The sequence below is a fragment of the Panthera onca genome, chromosome A2 (assembly GCF_046562875.1).
Source record: "Panthera onca isolate mPanOnc1 chromosome A2, mPanOnc1 haplotype 2, whole genome shotgun sequence".
Taxonomy (NCBI): domain Eukaryota; kingdom Metazoa; phylum Chordata; class Mammalia; order Carnivora; family Felidae; genus Panthera; species Panthera onca.
The window spans coordinates 95,079,248-95,097,274 of record NC_138340.1 but is presented as its reverse complement, the minus strand read 5'-3'; the positions used below and the strand labels follow the sequence as shown (position 1 = coordinate 95,097,274).

Here is an 18,027-nt window from a genome sequence, read left to right as displayed (position 1 = left end):
TTCCTGTTAAGTTTCTCAGGATCCACATAAGAGTGAACACATATAGTATCTGTCTTTCTCTGTATGGCTATTTCACTTAGCATAACACTCTCCAGTTCCGTCCACGTTGCTACAAAGGGCCATATTTCATTCTTTCTCATTGCCACATAGTACTCCATTGTGTATATAAACCACAATTTCTTTATCCATTCATCAGTTGATGGACATTTAGGCTCTTTCCATAATTTGGCTATTGTTGAGAGTGCTGCTATAAACATTGGGGTACAAGTGCCCCTATGCATCAGTACTCCTGTATCCTTTGGGTAAATTCCTAGCAGTGCTACTGCTGGGTCATAGGGTAGGTCTATGTTTAATTTTTTGAGGAACCTCCACACTGTTTTCCAGAGTGGCTGCACCAGTTTGCATTCCCACCAACAGTGCAAGAGGGTTCCTGTTTCTCCACATCCTCTCCAGCATCTATAGTTTCCTGATTTGTTCATTTTGGCCACCCTGACTGGCGTGAGGTGATATCTGAGTGTGCTTTTGATTTGGATTTCCCTGATAAGGAGTGACATTGAGCATCTTTTCATGTGCCTGTTGGCCATCCGGATGTCTTCTTTAGAGAAGTGTCTATTCATGTTTTCTGCCCATTTCTTCACTGGATTATTTGTTTTTCAGGTGTGGAGTTTGGTGAGTTCTTTATCGATTTTGGATACTAGCCCTCTGTCCGATATGTCATTTGCAAATATCTTTTCCCATTCCATTGGTTGCCTGTTAGTTTTGTTGATTGTTTCCTTTGCTGTGCAGAAGCTTTTTATCTTCATGAGGTCCCAATAGTTCATTTTTGCTTTTAATTCCCTTGCCTTTGGGGATGTGTCAAGTAAGAAATTGCTACGGCTGAGGTCAGAGAGGTCTTTTCCTGTTTTCTCCTCTAGGGTTTTGATGGTTTCCTGTCTCACATTCAGGTCCTTTATCCATTTTGAGTTTATTTTTGTGAATGGTGTGAGAAAGTGGTCTAGTTTCAACCTTCTGCATGTTGCTGTCCAGTTCTCCCAGCACCATTTGTTAAAGTGACTGTCTTTTTTCCATTGGATGTTCTTTCCTGCTTTGTCAAAGATTAGTTGGCCATACTTTTGTGGGTCCAATTCTGGAGTCTCTATTCTATTCCATTAGTCTATGTGTCTGTTTTTGTGCCAATACCATGCTGTCTTGATGATTACAGCTTTGTAGTAGAGGCTAAAGTCTGGGATTGTGATGCCTCCCGCTTTGGTCTTCTTCTTCAAAATTACTTTGGCTATTTGGGTCCTTTTGTGGTTCCATATGAATTTTAGGATTGCTTGTTCTAGCTTCGAGAAGAATGCTGGTGCAATTTTGATTGGGATTGCACTGAATGTGTAGATAGCTTTGGGTAGTATTGACATTTTGACAATATTTATTCTTCCAACCCATGAGCATGGAATGTTTTTCCATTTCTTTATATCTTCTTCAATTTCCTTCATAAGCTTTCTATAGTTTTCAGCATACAGATCTTTTACATCTTTGGTTAGATTTATTCCTAGGTATTTTATGCTTCTTAGTGCAGTTGTGAATGGGATCGGTTTCTTTATTTATCTTTCTGTTGCTTCATTATTAGTGTATAAGAATGCAACTGATTTCTGTACATTGATTTTGTATCCTGTGACTTTGCTGAATTCATGTATCAGTTCTAGCAGACTTTTGGCAACTGTCAACTCTTTAAGGTAGAAGTCATCTTTCAAATTTCTTTCAGCAACAATCATAATGCCTAACACAACAGATATTTATTGATCCATTCATTTATTCTGACTACAGATCTATTTTGATGAGAGTTTTCTTGTTGAGGATAAGCCATACCTTTCAACATATTTTTTCCTGGGGATTAAAGCATCAGCCTAGTGTTTTAAACAATTTGAGAGTTTATAGTTGATGGTTAAAACATGTTGTCATTCATATTTATGGTTTCCTTGCTGCTGAATATTTGGTCAGTAATGCAACTACCAATTATTTCATTTTTCTAGTGGGAAACATGATCATCTTTATGACTTGGTTTCCAGGAATGGTGAAAATTGAGGACTATTTGTGCTTTTCCAAATAATATTAACATACATTATCTCATATCTTATAATTTCTTAGTTTTTCTACCTATCTCACTGGTACAAAGAGGGACTTAATACACAATTGTCTATCCACATAATAATTGTGTGGTCTAATAATTATAGACCATATTTTTCTAATTTAATGGTGAGCGTATATATCTATATGTATATATCTGAGTTTATGTATCTGGTCTGTATTTTTTTTTTTTTTTTTTTGTAGTGTCCTCGTCTGGCTGGAGTTTGAGGGTAATGCTAGTCTTATAAAATGAGTTTGGAAGTGCCTCCTCTTATTCATTGTTTTAGAAGAGTCTAAGAAGGGTTGGTAATAATTCTTCTTTCAGTGTACTGTAGAATTTGCCAGTGAAGTCATCTGGTCCTGGGCTTTTATTTTTGGGGGAAATTTTCATTATTGATTCAATCTCTTTGCTTGATATTGATCTGTTCAAATTCTCTATTACTTCTTGATTCAGTCTTGATAAGTTGTATGTTTCTAGGAATTTATTCATATCTTCTAAGTTATCTAATTTTTTTGGTGTGTAATTGTCAATAGTAGTCTCTTTTGATCCTTTGTATTTCAGTGGTATTAGTTGTAATGTATTCTCTTGTATCCTCTTTTGTTTATAATTTTATTAATTTGAGTCGACTCTTTTTTTGTAAGTATAGCTAAAGGTTTGTCAATGTTGTTTCTTTAAAAAAAAACAACTCTTATTTTCATTGATTTTTCTAGTGTCTTACTAGCTTCTATCTCACTTATTTCTGCTTTAATCTTTATTTCCTTTCTTCTACTAATGTTGGGCTTAGTATGTTCTTTATCTAGTTCCTCGAGGTATAAGTTTAGGTTGTTTATTTGAGATAGTTTTTTTCTTAGTGCAGGTGTATATCACTATAAATTTCACTCTTAGAACTGCTTTGGTGCAGCCCATAAGTTTTGGAATGTTGTGCTTTCAGTTTTGTTTGTCTCAAGTCATTTTTTTTTTATTTCCTTTTGACTTCTTCTTAGACCCAATAGTTGTTCAGTGATTGATGTTTAATTTCTACATATTTATGAATTTTCTAATTTTCTTCTTGTTATTTACTTCCAGTTTCATACCATTGTGGTCAGAAAAGATACTTAAAAAAAAAAAGAAAAGATACTTGATATGATTTCAATCTTCTTAAATTGGTTGAGACCTGTTTTATGACCTAACATATGATTTCTCTTGGAGAATGATCCATGTGTGTTTGAGCAAAATGTATATTCTTCTTCTGTTGGACAATGTTCTGTGTATATTTGTTAGGTCCATTTAGTCTATAGTACAGGTCCATTATTTCCTTACTGGTTTTCTGTCTAGGTGATCTATTTATCCATGTTGAGAGTGGAGTACTGAAGTTCCCTACTATTATTGCATTGCTATTTTTGCCTACAGATCTGTAAATAATTGTTTAATACATTTAGATTCTTCTATACTAGGTGTATTTATTTTTTAAATTGTTATATCTTCTTAATGAATTGGTCCCTGTATTATTATATAATGACCTTCTTTGTCTTCTGTTACAGCTTTTCACTTGAAGTCTGTTTTGTCTGACATAAGTAAAACTACCCCTGCTTTCTTTTGGTTTCCATTTCACTGAATATTTTTTCCATCCATTCACTTTCAGTCTAGGAGTGTTGTTAAAGTTTGAGTCTCTTGTAGGCAGCATATAGTTGGGTCTTGGGTTTTTTTGTTTGTTTAAATCCATTCAGCCACTCTGCATCTTTTAATTGGAGAATGTGAGCATTTATTTATTTAAAAAATTTTTTTCAATGTTTATTTATATTTGAGAGGGAGACAGAGTGTGAGTGGGATAGAGGCAGAGAGAGACAGAATCTGAAGCAGGCTCTAGGCTCTGTGCTGTCAGCACAGAGCCTGATGCAGGACTCAAACTTGCCATGAAATCATGACCTGAGCTGAAGTCAGACGCTCAACTGACTGAGCCACCCAGGCACCCCTGAGCATAATTAATTATTTGTAGATAATAATTATTGGTAGATAATCATTTAAAATAATTATTGGTAGATAAGGATTTACTATCGTCATCTTGCTAACTGCCTTCTGACTGTTTTGTAGTTCCTTTCTTCCATTCTTGTTGTCTTTCTTGTCAATTAATGATTTGTTGTAGCCTGCTTTGATTCTTTTTTTAATCATTTCTATTATGTTTACTTACTTTGTAATTACCACAGTGTTTTCATTATATATCTTATAGTTATGACACTCTATTTTAAGCTGACAGCTTAGCTTCAATTGCATAAAAAAGTTCTACAGATTTACTTGTCACTACCCTACTTTATGTTGTTGATGTCATAATGTACATCTTTTTATATTATATATTTATTAACAAAATATTGTAGCTATAGTTATTTCATCACTTTTATCTTTTAACCTGTATTTTAGCACTCAAAGTAGTTTACTACCATTACAGTATCAGAGTATTAGAAAGTCTTTACCTTCATTTTTGGAGGACAACTTTGCCATGTAAAGTATTTTTGGTTGGCAGCTTTTTTCTTTGAATACTTTAAGTATATCATCCCACTCTCTCCTGGCCTGCGAGATTTATGCTGAGAAATTTGCTGATGACCTTATTGGGATTCCTTTATATGTGATGAGTCTTTTTTGTCTTGCTACTTTCGAAATTCTCTCCTTGTCTGGGGCACCTGAGTGGCTCAGCATCTGAGTTCGGCTTATGATCTCATGGTTTGTGGGTTCGAGCCCCACATCGGACTCTGCTGTCACTGTAGAGCCTGCTTCAGATCCTCTGTCCCCCTCTCTCTGCCCCTCCCTTGCTTGCTCTCTCTTTCTCAAAAATAAATGAATATTAAAAAAAAATTCTCTCTTTGGTTTTTGAGAGTGTTGTTGTTGCTTAAATAAAGTATCTCAGTAAGGATCTTTGGGTTTCAAGTACTTAGATGAGTCTAAATGTCTCTTAACTCCTCTGCCATTTTAGGTTTCTAGGTATGCTGCTTTTGTTTTTGTTTTTTTCTAGCTTCTCTTCCTCTATCATGCTGTAACCACCACCAAGGTATGCCAGCCAAGAACTACAGTCTCAAGCCTACATCCAGGCCCCTGTATCTGTGTCTGATTGTATGGTCACATGAAGTCAGGCAGCTGAACATAGCTGTAGAGGCATGGACTTTCCTCTAAGGGTCTGAGGAAGAGTACCCAACAGCAGGGGTAAAGTCTACATGCAGGAGGCCTTGAAGAGCATTCAAACACATGGAGACTGGCAGAAAGGTATATGATACTTGTTAAATTGGAGCAGTTCAGATGATCTATCTAGCTATGGCTAGCTTCTCTGGATTTAAGCTTGCTTTCCATGGTCTCATTTTCTGTAGGAAGCAGCTTTTCTGGAGATAAGCCTCTGAAGGTAGGCTGAGGCAATGATCGTAGGTATTTGGTGTTAGTCATCATTTCCTGATTTCCACACATTCTTCAGAGACTCCTTTTTATACTTTCTAAAGCTGACATATTTACCTATCAGGTGGAAAATATTTTCTACACATTCTTAATAGAAATCTGTGTGAAAAGAGGGTAAATACGTTCTAATCCTGGATTTATTTACCTGAGTTTTAGTCTATTGAACTTAGGGTGTCTCTTTTAATGGCCTTTCTCTTTTGCTTTTTGCTTTGTCCTTGACTAACTGGGGAGATAGCTGAGGTCACTAAATAAGTGATTTCCAGGTAAATGAATTGTTATGTCTCTGAAACTGCTATTGAAGTGATTTTTGCCAGTGTTTTTCTAGGAATATACATCAAGTTTTTAAAGTTCTTATTTTAAGAATATCTCTGGTTTCTTTAAAATAAGTATTATTTAACACTATCAACACCTTCATTTTTATCTTCACTTTTTTTGGAGTTTTTAACAACAGAGGTCAGTGACACTGATACAATTTTTTTAAATACTCTGAAATACACTTTAAATTTCCTCTTCTTCTGTTCCCTTTTTCCTTATTCGTTCTTCTATTTCCCCTCTATTAGCACTTAGGTTCATTAGACTCAACTTCTTCCCTCCCTTTCCTTCATCCAGTATTTAGTTAGCACTTAATATATTCTATGTGCTCCCTGCAGGAACTAACCCTCTAGTAGGAAGGGCAAAATGTACACAAATTCCATAATGAACCATCACATGTGTTTAAATGCTACAGAAGTTACAAATTGTGTCACACTTTCATGTAGGAGAGACAATCCTGGTTGAGCAATCACAAGAGAAATTAATGTCATACACCAAGCTGCTAGAAAACACAGTTGGGAAATATCAGAATTGAGGATGGTCTACATTGGAAAGGCAGGGTGAAGGCAAAACCTGGAGGGCCTTGAAGGTCAGACTAAGGATTGTATACCATCATCACATCCATTCTGTGCTTAGGATGCACCTGATATTGTGCTAGGACATGGCTAGCATTGGGAACCAGCCATTGACTCAACTAGATTTGAATGGGGAAAGGGCAGAATGTGGACTGAAGCCTGAGCAGAGCAGTAGGTCCTATCTCTTTTTTGACCAGTCAGCCCCTTACTGCCTGACCCAACGGGCAGAGTAGCCTGCAAGAAGGTAGGTACAAGTTGATCAAGGCCACAGTGGCAGTGGGGAGGCTAGAGCAGAGATTCAGGTGGGTCCAGGAAAGCTCAGAAATTAACTATATCTTTGTATCTTTTTGGCTTTCCCCCCTTTTCTTTCCTCTATGTCCACTGTCAGTTTTGTTTCTCTCCTGCCCTTCCTTCTCTCATCCTTTTCTCCACTCTTCTTGCTTTTTTATTTTCCACATATCATTTTGCCCAGCCCTCTTTCCTTTTCAGTAACTCTCTGTGCAACATGAAAACCCTTTCTGCTCTCTGTCTGCATGTTCCCTTTGACCAGCTCTGTCCCAGGTACTTTTTTCCCTCTTTTTCTGGCCCCTGGAATGGGAAGGCATTTCCTATTATTAGATAGATGTATACTTGCAGTTCAGGGGATCCTTCTGAAGTACCTTCCTGTCTCCTCCAAATTCCACTCTAAAATTTCTCTTGAAAGCCTCAGCCTCATTCTGGGTTTTAGTGACTACTATTAGCATTCAGGTTTGGTTAATATCTGCACTGTACAAACTGTGAAATGCTCTTGGAGTGTGCCCACTGGTTTCTATAGATTTTGCTAAACTGTTCTTGTTATTCTCCATTTACTATACATGCAACCAGTGACAATACCAGCCTGATTAACTCCAAAAAGCAGTGGTTCTCTACTGTGTGACTCTGTCTACCACAGGACACTTGGCATTATCTGGAGACAATTTTGATTGTTACAATTGGGTATATGGGATACTGGCATCTAATGGGGAGAGTTCAAGTATTCCATGAAACATTCTACAAGACAGTCCTCCCCACTCCTGCCAAAAGAATTATCTAGCCCAATATCTCAAGATTACTGAGGCTGAGGGGCGCCTGGGTGGCTCAGTCAGTTAAATGTCCAACTCTTGCTATTGGCTTTGGTCACGATCTCACAGTTCAAAAGATAGAGCCTTGCACTGGGCTCTGCGTGGACAGCACAGAGCCTTCTTTGGATTCTCTCTCTCCCCCTTTCTCTCTCTTCTTTGTGCCTCCCCTGATTGCTCTCTCTCTCTCTCTCTCTCTGAAAAATAAATAACCATTAAAAAAATTAAAAAAGATTACTGAGATTGAGAAACCCTGATCCAAAGCTGTCTACCTGGAAGCCTGCGGCCAGGCTGAATATGGGAAAAATAACAGGATTAATCAAAACCAAATTAAATTGCAATCAATTAAAAAAAATGGGGGCATCTTGAAATGGCAAATAGTAAGTGTGCCTGCTTTAATAACAAAAATAATTCTGTGTGCTCTCTCTGCCTGATTTTTACTTTTAAAACTTATATTCATTAGCTCTCCTGACTCCTCCCAATAATCCTGAGTTTGATAAGGAAGGCATTTTGAATGTAAAGAAACTGAGGCATAGAGAATAATGTGACTCCCCTTAGGACGCCAAACAGAATTATGTATTTTTATCCAAAGCAAAAAACAAAAACAAAAACAAAAACAAAAACCCAAAACACAGGACTGTTCATACAGCTTAACTGGAGCTATAATGGCAGAAAATAAGGGCAGGAACCAAAGCTGCTGTCACAAAGAAAGGACTCTCCCAGTTCTATATTTGGTATTTAAAAATAGGAGAGAAAACGGCATAGCTTGAATCTGAGATAATGCTTGCCTCTTTGTGAATGCTCTCACAGTGCATCGTCTTCGAAACAAATTGGCCCTCGTCTACAAAGGTTTCTTTTTTGTACTCTCACAAACTCATTTTTAATGGCTTGTGTGGCATCAGTTGTGCCCCTGAGCTGTAATGAAGCACTTTGCAAGTCACTACACGCAAGTCAGAAATGAATCTCACCGAGAGGAAAAATGCTGGAACGTTAATAGGTTTTAATCCAAGGTAAGCAAACCTATTGAGCCACTACCATATGCTTTTTAAATCTAAATGTCATGAAATTTTCAGCAGTTTTCCCTTGCCTGCAAATCAGTTCTGGTCCAGAGACAGCCAAGTAGGGATCAGAAGGGAAAAATCTCAAATGTGCATAACTGCCCAGGAGCACACCTTGAGGAGTTTACAAGCACCGTTCAGGCAAAACAAAGAAATAATTGATGGAGCACAAGGGAAACTGGCTTCGTAGGGAAGGCATTTGAAAAGCTTGTAAGTGCAGCAGACATCTTGCAATATATTTGATCCTATCTTCAATATCTTGGGTGGAGAAGGGGTGTTGAAATCTGAGAGTCTCTGTTATATGGGTTTTCCCCTTAGGTTTTTATTTAAGTGGAAAAGCAGTGTTTGTATATTGCACTTTATTGCACTGATACTAGCCAATTTACTGAGATTTAATTGCTAAACATGCTATTTTAAATTTCATTTTGCACAGTATCTTGGCAGCTTTTGATGCTTAACCATTCAGAAAACAACAATCTCTGAGTATTAAAGTAAAACAAATTGGTTTTACACTGGTGAGATTTTCTGTGTATGTGGGAGTCTGGAGGCATATTCTGAATTTTCTTCCTCTAGCTAGTGGATGACCATGAAATAGAGAGATAGATTCAAGCCTTCACCTTTAGGATCTTTGGGGGCCATGGCTGCCGGTCCCACTTTCATCATGCTTCTCAATGCTTGATGTGTTAATTGCTGTAGTAACTATGGGGATGTTCATCTTCTCTCTAATGAAATGGAAAATGTGTACCTAGTCAGAACGCATCGGATTCAATTAACCTAAATTACAGAAATGTGGAGGCCCTGCAAAAGAAATTTTAAAATTTAGCCATCTTTTCAAGTTTGTATTTAGACATCTTTGCAAAGCTTACTACAACAAGACATGGTTCCAAGAGCTTTATTACTTTATTTAATCCTGTTTTAAATGAGGAAACTGAGGCACAGTAAGGTTAAGTAATTTGCCCAAGGTCACAGAGGGCATAAATTAGAGTTTGAATTCAGACTGTTTCTAGAGACTTTGCGTACTCCTAACCATCTATTCTAGTCCTTCTCAGAGCAAGTAGCATGAAAGTTTAATAGTGAATTACAGTAATTTTAGAGTTCCTTTGCTGCATTTTCTTTAGAAAAAATTTTTAATGTTTCTTTATTTTTTGGGGAGACAGAGAGACAGATTGCAAGCAGGGGAGAGGTAGAGGGGTGGGGGGAGAGAGGGAGAGGGAGAGGGAGAGGGAGAGGGAGAGAGAGAGAGAGAGAGAGAGAGAGAGAAACAGACAGAATCTGAAGCAGGCTCCAGGCTCCGAGCCAACAGCACAGAGCCCAATGTGGGGCTTGAACCCATGAAGCATGGGATCATGACCTGGGCCGATGCTCAACTGAGTGAGCCAACCGGGCGCCCTTCCTTTGCTGCACTTTATTATCTAAGGCTATGAATAATTTGTAGCTACTCACAGAAATGGCCTGATGGGTCAGAAAAATTTTGGTCCCACTCTAAAGTATAATCTATTACTCCCTATGGATTCCCCCTTCTCCAGATTTTGCAATCTTCATGTAATGAAAATGTTAGTCCTACAAATATTTTATGGAAACAAAACTAAAAATGAGCCTTGGACCTCAGCCAAAAATTCTGCTATCCTGGGACATAGTTGGGATAGTCAGAAGAGAGAATAAAATAAAGTTCAATGTGTCCTTCCTAAGACCTACCATATTATAAACTTGGGATAGTCACCAGTTGTCCCAGTGACTGATTCCCATCTGTGTGGCCTTGGAAAGCAGAAGAAATAGGAGGAGGATATGATTTGGAAGGTTGAGGTTCTCACACTTTAATGTGCTTATGAATTTCCCCCAGAGAACTTATTGGAATGCAGATTATTTTTTTGTAGGTCATAGGTGTGTCCAAATATTCTGAATTTCCATTATACATCTAGGTACTGCTGATGCCACTGGTCCATAGACCATATTTTGAGACAAGGATCTAGAATCAATCAGCAGCATCACGATCACCTGGAAACTTGTTAGAAATGCAGATTCTTTGGCTCTATTCCAGGCCCACTGAATCAGAACTTATGTTTTGACAAAATCTCCAGTTAATTTATATGTACTTTAATTGAGAAATGTGGTCTAGGGTACCCTTCAAATGATGTAGATGGACATAAATCATTAAACACACCTGCAAATGAATTAGTTATGGTGGGAAGGAAGACAGAGATAAAACAAAGTTCTCACTATGACTTCCGTTCAAGTATTTCAAATATCTTTTTTTCTTTGTGATCACTTTTCAATAGCTAAAAAAAAAGCCCTTGGAATTCCCCACTCAAAGCTTATCTGCAAAAGTTTGTAGAACCTTTCATTTAAGACGGGTTATTCAGCTTAAATTGTTTCTCCTTTAGAATCAGGCTATAATAACTGAAACAACTTGAAAATTTTGAATCCAGAAGAATTATAGGAGTCTTCCCCACCAAAGTCTCCATTTCTGGATGGTGGAATCCTGAGTCACCTACGGAAGATGCTAAGGTATTGTCAGCCTGGATTGGGGATGACCACCACCTTGCCCCATCCAGAGAAGCCTCTGGACTTGCACTGAACACTGACCTTTCTCATAGCAATGCCCAGGCCCCTAGAGGGCCGAAGAATACAGGTCTAACCTCTTCTCTCAACATGACCAGTAGTTGCCTGATTTGTTATGGGGCAGGTCTGGGGAGGGCCACCTTAGGTTGGCTGGAGCACCAGGGGTCAGGGAACAAACAGTGGGGAGTGAGAACCCATCCCAGGGAGGTAGAGTGGTGGCCAGAGGTGGGACCATGCCAAGGCTTCAATACCTCCAAGCACCCCATTGTCTTATTGAACTTCATTTACAAAACACAAAATTCAAAGATCAAATTATTATAAGAATTTCAAGAGAGTGACTGCAGAACATTAAAAACCAAGTGCAGGACCCTTATAAGCACAGGGTCCTGTGCAACCATACTGGTTAAATACCCATGAAACTGGCCCTGACTCTGGAAGTTGTCTGTTATTTTTTGTGTTTGGGAATATATTCAGACTTGTTTGTACTGGATCTATCTGAAAAGCTAAATAATGTTTATGCTAATCAGATAGTTTAATACAGTGGTCCTCCAAGCATGGGTCTGCCCCAGCAGCATCAGCATCACCTAAGAACATGTTAGAAATGCAAATTCTTAGGCCCAGCTTCAAAGTATAGAAATAGAATCTCTAGGGGTGGGGTCCAGCAACCTGTGGTTTTAACAAGCCCTCCTCGGGGCGCCTGGGTGGCTCAGTTGGTTAAGCATCTGACTTCGGCTCAGGGGTCCGTGGGTTCGAGCCTGCGTCGGGCTCTGTGCTGACAGCTCAGAGCCTGGAGCCTGCTTCCGATTCTGTGTCTCCCTCTTTCTCTGACCCTCCCTGTTCATGCTCTCTGTCTCAAAAATAAGTAAATGTTAAAAAAAATTTTTTTTTAAAAAAACAAGCCCTCCTGGTGATTCTAATGCAGGAAGAAGTTTGATCAATGGTTCTGATCTAACAGTTCTGAAGCTTTCTGCCGAGGAAGAATTTTTTTTTATCCTAAATTATTATTGCAGAATTCTCAACAATTATTTGGAGGTGGTAATGGCAATGAATTATGGGTCTCATGAGCATTCCTTACTCTTGCATGTTTTCTTCTAGTAGGAAAGATCTGCCAGAGTAGCTGAGAGTTGCAGGGCTCCTAATAGCTATTTGGAGGTGGCAGGAGGGCTTCTGTACTGAAGTACATGAGAGCATGGGGAAGAGTGACAGAACCACCAGCATGATGGCTTTGCATTGCGCTTCAGTCCCAGAGAGACAGCAATTCAAATTCCAGTGTTCCCTCTAACCAACTGGTAACACCTTGGAAGGATTATTTACCTTCTCTTAGCTTAGGTATCTTCAGCCATAAAATAGGGATAATAATAGTGATGCCTTCCTGGGGTTCTTGTGAGGTGTGACTGAGCTAATGAGAAGTCCTTATTATAGTGCTAGACACATAGTTAGCACTCAACAGACAGTAGGTATTATTCAAGGAATAAAATTATTGCATACTGATCTAATCTATAATGCAGTTATGTATTTACATTTTAATTTGATTGGTAGTGCTGATTATTAGATACAAATTGAAACATTCTATTTCCATAAAGGTCAATGGAATATGTATGCATATGTGACCTAAAACAATTGTTTTCAGACTCTTGTTTCCTTATTAGAGGGTTTCCAGGATTCCACCTGTCCCATCAGAGGGTTAAATTTTCTTTTTTCCTGAAGGACTAGCAGCTCAGTTTTTCCCTAGCATTATCGTACTTTTGTGCTGAGCATACATTATTAGATCATAGGCTTTCTTCCTCTTAGCACCCATATATTTTTTAAATCAATGATTTGCAAAGCAAAAGGGATTCCCTCAGGTAAATATTTGCTAGGCAGGTCCATCTTGCCCTGCTTTCTGAGCAGGGGCAAAGACTTCCTTTAAGCCTTGTGTTGAGGAGGATGGTGGAATATTGATTTGCTGCCTGCTACTCGCTCCATCATCACATCAGTTACAGGGAGAGTGGCATTATCCCTGCTCAGATTTATGTGGGTCTTTCTTTGTGTTTAGGTCTGAAAACCAACTCCAGACTAATTGTATTCTTGAATAATAAATGAAGATCAAGGTCTGCTTGGCTCTGAATACAACCCTACTTGAGTGTGAATTAAATATAAAGTCCAACAGACTTTTTTTTTTTTTTTTTTTGCAAACACTGCTTTTAGATTAAAAACCAAAACAAACAAAAAAACAGAATAATGAGCCAAATCCCAAATGATTAAACACTAAAGGTATACTCTCTTTAGGGACATTGGGTCCCAGGTGGCGTGTATCTGGATGCCTTTAGTGTTGCAAGATGTTTAATGCTAAGGGCTGAAAACATGTACCCTAGCTCTCCCTGGTATCGATTTCCCTCACACTGATTTAGTGTGGGGCCTCTTGGCATCTCTCTACCACTCCTAGCAGCTGAGCTTTGGTCCCAGAGGGCTTTATTTAATGAAAACTTGGGGCTTATTCTGTGAGAAAGCTGCCCCAGGAACTGAGGTTGTAGACATCCCAATAGAGAAAACATGAAGACAAGAGTCATGTGCTGGTTCTGTCCAGAGGATGAGATGATGATATGAAGCCTCCACTAAAGTATTAGTTTTAAAGAGAAGAGGGAGCAACAGCCTTCAAATGACTGTTGAAAGTTAACAGAAGCTCTTGTTACTGAAAGATAAAGTGCTTATATGAAATGCATACAAAAGTTGCACTGGGAGAGGGAAATAGAGGGAGGGGAGCCACATATTAGAGAACATTGGCTATGTATTAGAGCCCAGTTACAGACAGGAATGGCCTTTGGGGAGAGTAGCTAAACAGGAACATTTTTTAATGTTAACTTTTTATTTTAGAACAATATTACATTTACAGAAAAATTGCGAAGATAGTACACAGAGTTCCCATATGCCCCTCACCCAGTTCTCCTATTAGTAACATCTTACATTACTACAATACATTTGTTACTATTAACAAACCAGTGTTGAAAAGTTATTATGCTTTATTCAAATTTCCTTTATTTTTACCTAATGTCTTTTTTCTGTTCCAAGATCTCATCCATATTACATCAGTCATCTTGTCTCCTAAAGCTCCTCTGGGCTGTGATAGTTTCCCAAACTTTCCTTATTTCGAAAGCCTTGACAATTTTGAGGAGTCCTGGTCCAGTATTTTATCAAATGCCCCTCAGTTGGGGATATGGGATTTGTCTTATGCTTTTCTTGTGATTAGACTGAGTTATGTGTTTTTTGGGAGGAAGATCAGAGAAGTGAAGTGCCATTTTCATCACATCATTTCAAGGGCACATACTATTCACATGACTTACCACTGGTCATGTAACAGGAGAATTTTTAATGGAAATTCTAATTGAACTGCAGCAGGTTTTGAGTGTTGGGAAAGAAGAAGATTTTATCTTCCAAATGTGGTATATTTTAGTGGAGATTTAAAAGCAATATATTAATGAACCATCAGTATTAATGAATCACATCGATATCTATCTGCTGATGATTGTTATAAAGAAAAAGATGTTAGTCCTTCTTCTCAAAAAAAAAGTGCCAAAAGAAAAAAAAAAAAAGAAAACAAGTGGACAAGGAAAGAATGAAACATATTTGAACCCAGTCCCTCAAACTGTTTTTCACAGACATAGCCTGCAAAAAGAATTGAACCTTACATGTGTGTAGACCTTGAAACCATAAGTCTGGAACTGAGGTACTCCAAACATTCATAAATGAATCATTAAATAATACGAGAGATTTTGGAGTTTCTCCCATAAGTTAAGATTGTTCTAGGGATGTTCTGATAGATCTAGTTCTGATCTTCAGAAACTAGCTGGACAGTGGTCTGACTCTCTGTGGCTCACTTGTCCAGCAGGACATTGGCTTTTTAAAATAGAAAATAAGAAAAATATCATGGTAAAATGAAGAATATCTTAAATTCTTGTACTTTCAGGATATAAGGTCTTCTCCTCATCTGTGTCCAGGACTAGATACAGTTTCATAAAGGCCTAACACTTTCAGACTCTCATGCTTCAGAAGCCATGTCTTTGGTTACTTTAGCAGGACTGGACCCTGCTTCTGATGGCACGGGCTCCAAAGTCACCCACTTGAGTAAATGGAGTGAAAACGATCATGAAGGACTAAAATGCATTCCTCCTGCTGGTGTAGACAATCTTCTGGGTTGTCTAGGTTGAAGGGCCCAGATAGTTGACTTCTGTTTGGAATGGTTGGGGGAAGAATATGAAAAGAAGTGTATTTCTTGGGCTACTATAACAAAGCACCACAGACTGAGTGGCTTAAACAGTAGAAATTTATTCTTTCATAGTACCAGGGGCTGCAAGTCCGAGAAGAGGGTGTGGGGAAGGTTGTTTCTTCTAAGGCCTCTCTCCTTGTCTTGCAGGCGGCCATCTTCTCCCTCTGTCTTCACATGGTCTGTGCATGTCTGTGTTCTAATCTCCTCTTCTTATAAGAAGATCAGATATACTGGACTAGGGGCTACCCTAATGACTTCACTGAGTTTTAATTATTTCTTTAAAGGCTCTGTGTCCAAATACAGACACGTTTTGAGGCACTAGGAGTTAGAACTTCAACATAAAGTTTTGGAGGGCACACAATTCAGCCCATGGAAGGAAGGGTAAAGGATCTGGTACAGTAGGTTCATTTTATTCTCCAGACCTTGGTTTCTAGGAGTCTGGAAAGACTGACATTTGATGCTTCTTTTGGCTATTTCAGGGGATTATGACAATGGAGGAAAATGTTAAAGGGAGCACTTGACGTATGAAGAAAATGCACTGTGTAATATGGCTTTGTCGGGAGCCCATTCCTGGAAGTTACCTGTGGTGTTTGCACAGCTGTTCTGTCATTGTCCACATCAGCAGCCTGAAGGCTGATTTCCTGGTGAATTTTCACCTAATTTCCTTTACAACTGCCTTATAAGTGATAGTTTCATTTCTGAACTTTAAAAAATGCATCAGCCAGAATGCTGATTTATTAATTTACAATGAGAAATATAATCACCTAGCGGACTGGATACTTCAGCCTCTTGACCAGCATGTGCTTTCCCTGCAGGCAAATCTAAGCGGGAAGCCAAATTATCATCCGAAGATGGCTTGGTGAGCATGGAATCAGGCCAGGGGAGTTAGTTATGAGATTTGGCATTCTTGTGCTTTTTATTCTTTACGCCAAGCAGCACTGAGCAGCATAGACTTGCCACATGGGGCTGGCTGCTTCTGCCCTTGCTGTTCCTTCTGACTTTCCATTGTCTCCTATTGTGACCTCATCAAGCAGGACCCAGCTCAACCATCTCCTCCTCTGTAAAGCCTTAATTTCTCCAGGTAGACATGTTCCCTCTTCTTCCTTACCCTTGTAGAACTTTATGGTATGTGTATTTTGCATGGTTATTTATTTCTTCACCTGTCTCCTCACTGAGCCCTGAGAAACTTGAGTGAAGGGATTTTTTACTGTGTATAGCACATGGCAAATGGTCAGTGTTCAATAAATAAATATTCAACTGATTAAAGGAAGTAATAATTATGATAATTTACATTATGCTATAGTTTGTTTTGGTTTTTGCTTTATAGTTTTAAAACACTTTCCAGCAAGTTGTTCATAAGGCATGATCTTACACTAATAGCTATGAAGTGAGATAGGCAGATGAAAACATGCTTATAGGTCAAATGATTTATCTAACTCTCAATTAATGAATGTGCTTTCCACTAAGCCTATTTGTCTTTGTGACTGAATCCTATCTTCCTTCTGCCCTCCCTATCCTTGCCCATGCTAGGCTTCCCACTTACATCCTTTGTTTGTCTCTTCTCCTTCCCTTGGGATCCCCATGGCCCTCTGAATCCATGGTGTTCTCCTTCTGAAGGGACAGCTCCAGCCACATCTTACTGGAGAGAAGTGAGCACTCCCTAACCCTGTTATCCCCCCTTCTTTTTTTTAAATGTTTATTTATTTTGAGAGAGAGAGAGAGAGAGAATGAATGAATGAATGAATGAATGAATGAATATCCCAAGCAGGCACTGCGTTGTTGGTACGGAGCCCAATATGGGGCTTGATCTCATGAACCATGAGATCATGACCTGAGCCAAAATCAAGAGTCAGACGCTTAACTGATTGAGCCACACAGGTGCCCCTCCACCCTCTTCTCAGCACCTATTCCCTCCTCACACATCTCCTTCCCAATGTCCAGGTCAAACTACCATTCCCTCAGAAATCTAGTCTTAAGAAGAAAGCAATGTGATTAAATTTAATTTATAAATTTAATTTATAAACTTCCTAGGGGTATGTACCTCTTAAAATTTTAAGAGTGAATTCCTTATAGCACAGCTCTGGAAGCTTGTTACAGCATACCATATTGGCATCTCTCTCTCTCTCTCTACACACACACACACACACACACACACACACTCACACACACACACAACACACATTCATATACATGTACATATATGCACACATATATATGCATGTGTGTGTGTAGGTTTGATTATGTTAACTCTGTATTTGGTAAAGTTTCCTGGGCCTTCAGAGGCCATTTCTTTATTTTTAAAAGAAATTTCTATACCTTGCAGTCTAGATGCTACCATGAATGAGTTCTTCAGAAGATCAGCAACTAGCCATTATAACCTTTGGGGAGACACTGTGCTTCATAGATGAGTCATTAGTTCTGAGCCCAGAGAACAAATCTGAAGGACCTTTTCATATCTTATAATTAAATACATTCTGCAGCTTGAAGATAAACATGCTGATCTGACAGTGAGTTAAGGAGGTTTATCAGCATTTGTGCACCTGCAGCGTTACACTAAAAGACATGACTTCATTAAAACTCACTGTGCTTGTGAGAACAATGAGGAATGGTCGTAGGTGTAAAAAAGAAAGACACTACTAGACGGCGGCTTTAAGCTCAT

At 38.7% G+C, this 18,027-nt stretch overlaps 1 long non-coding RNA gene across 4 annotated transcripts in view; it reads right to left on the bottom strand.

Annotated features, from left to right (window-relative positions):
* The window catches only part of LOC132679879 (uncharacterized), a 297,655-nt gene that overhangs the window by 124,338 nt on the left and 155,290 nt on the right, over positions 1–18,027 (bottom strand). Inside the window, exon 6 of one of the 4 annotated variants that reach the window (XR_009610376.3) lies at positions 8,526–9,288. The exons of the other annotated variants lie outside the window; for them this stretch is intronic. This is a non-coding gene — a long non-coding RNA (uncharacterized LOC132679879). Of the gene's footprint in view, positions 1–8,525; positions 9,289–18,027 lie in introns of those variants that run through there. 4 annotated transcript variants of the gene reach the window in all.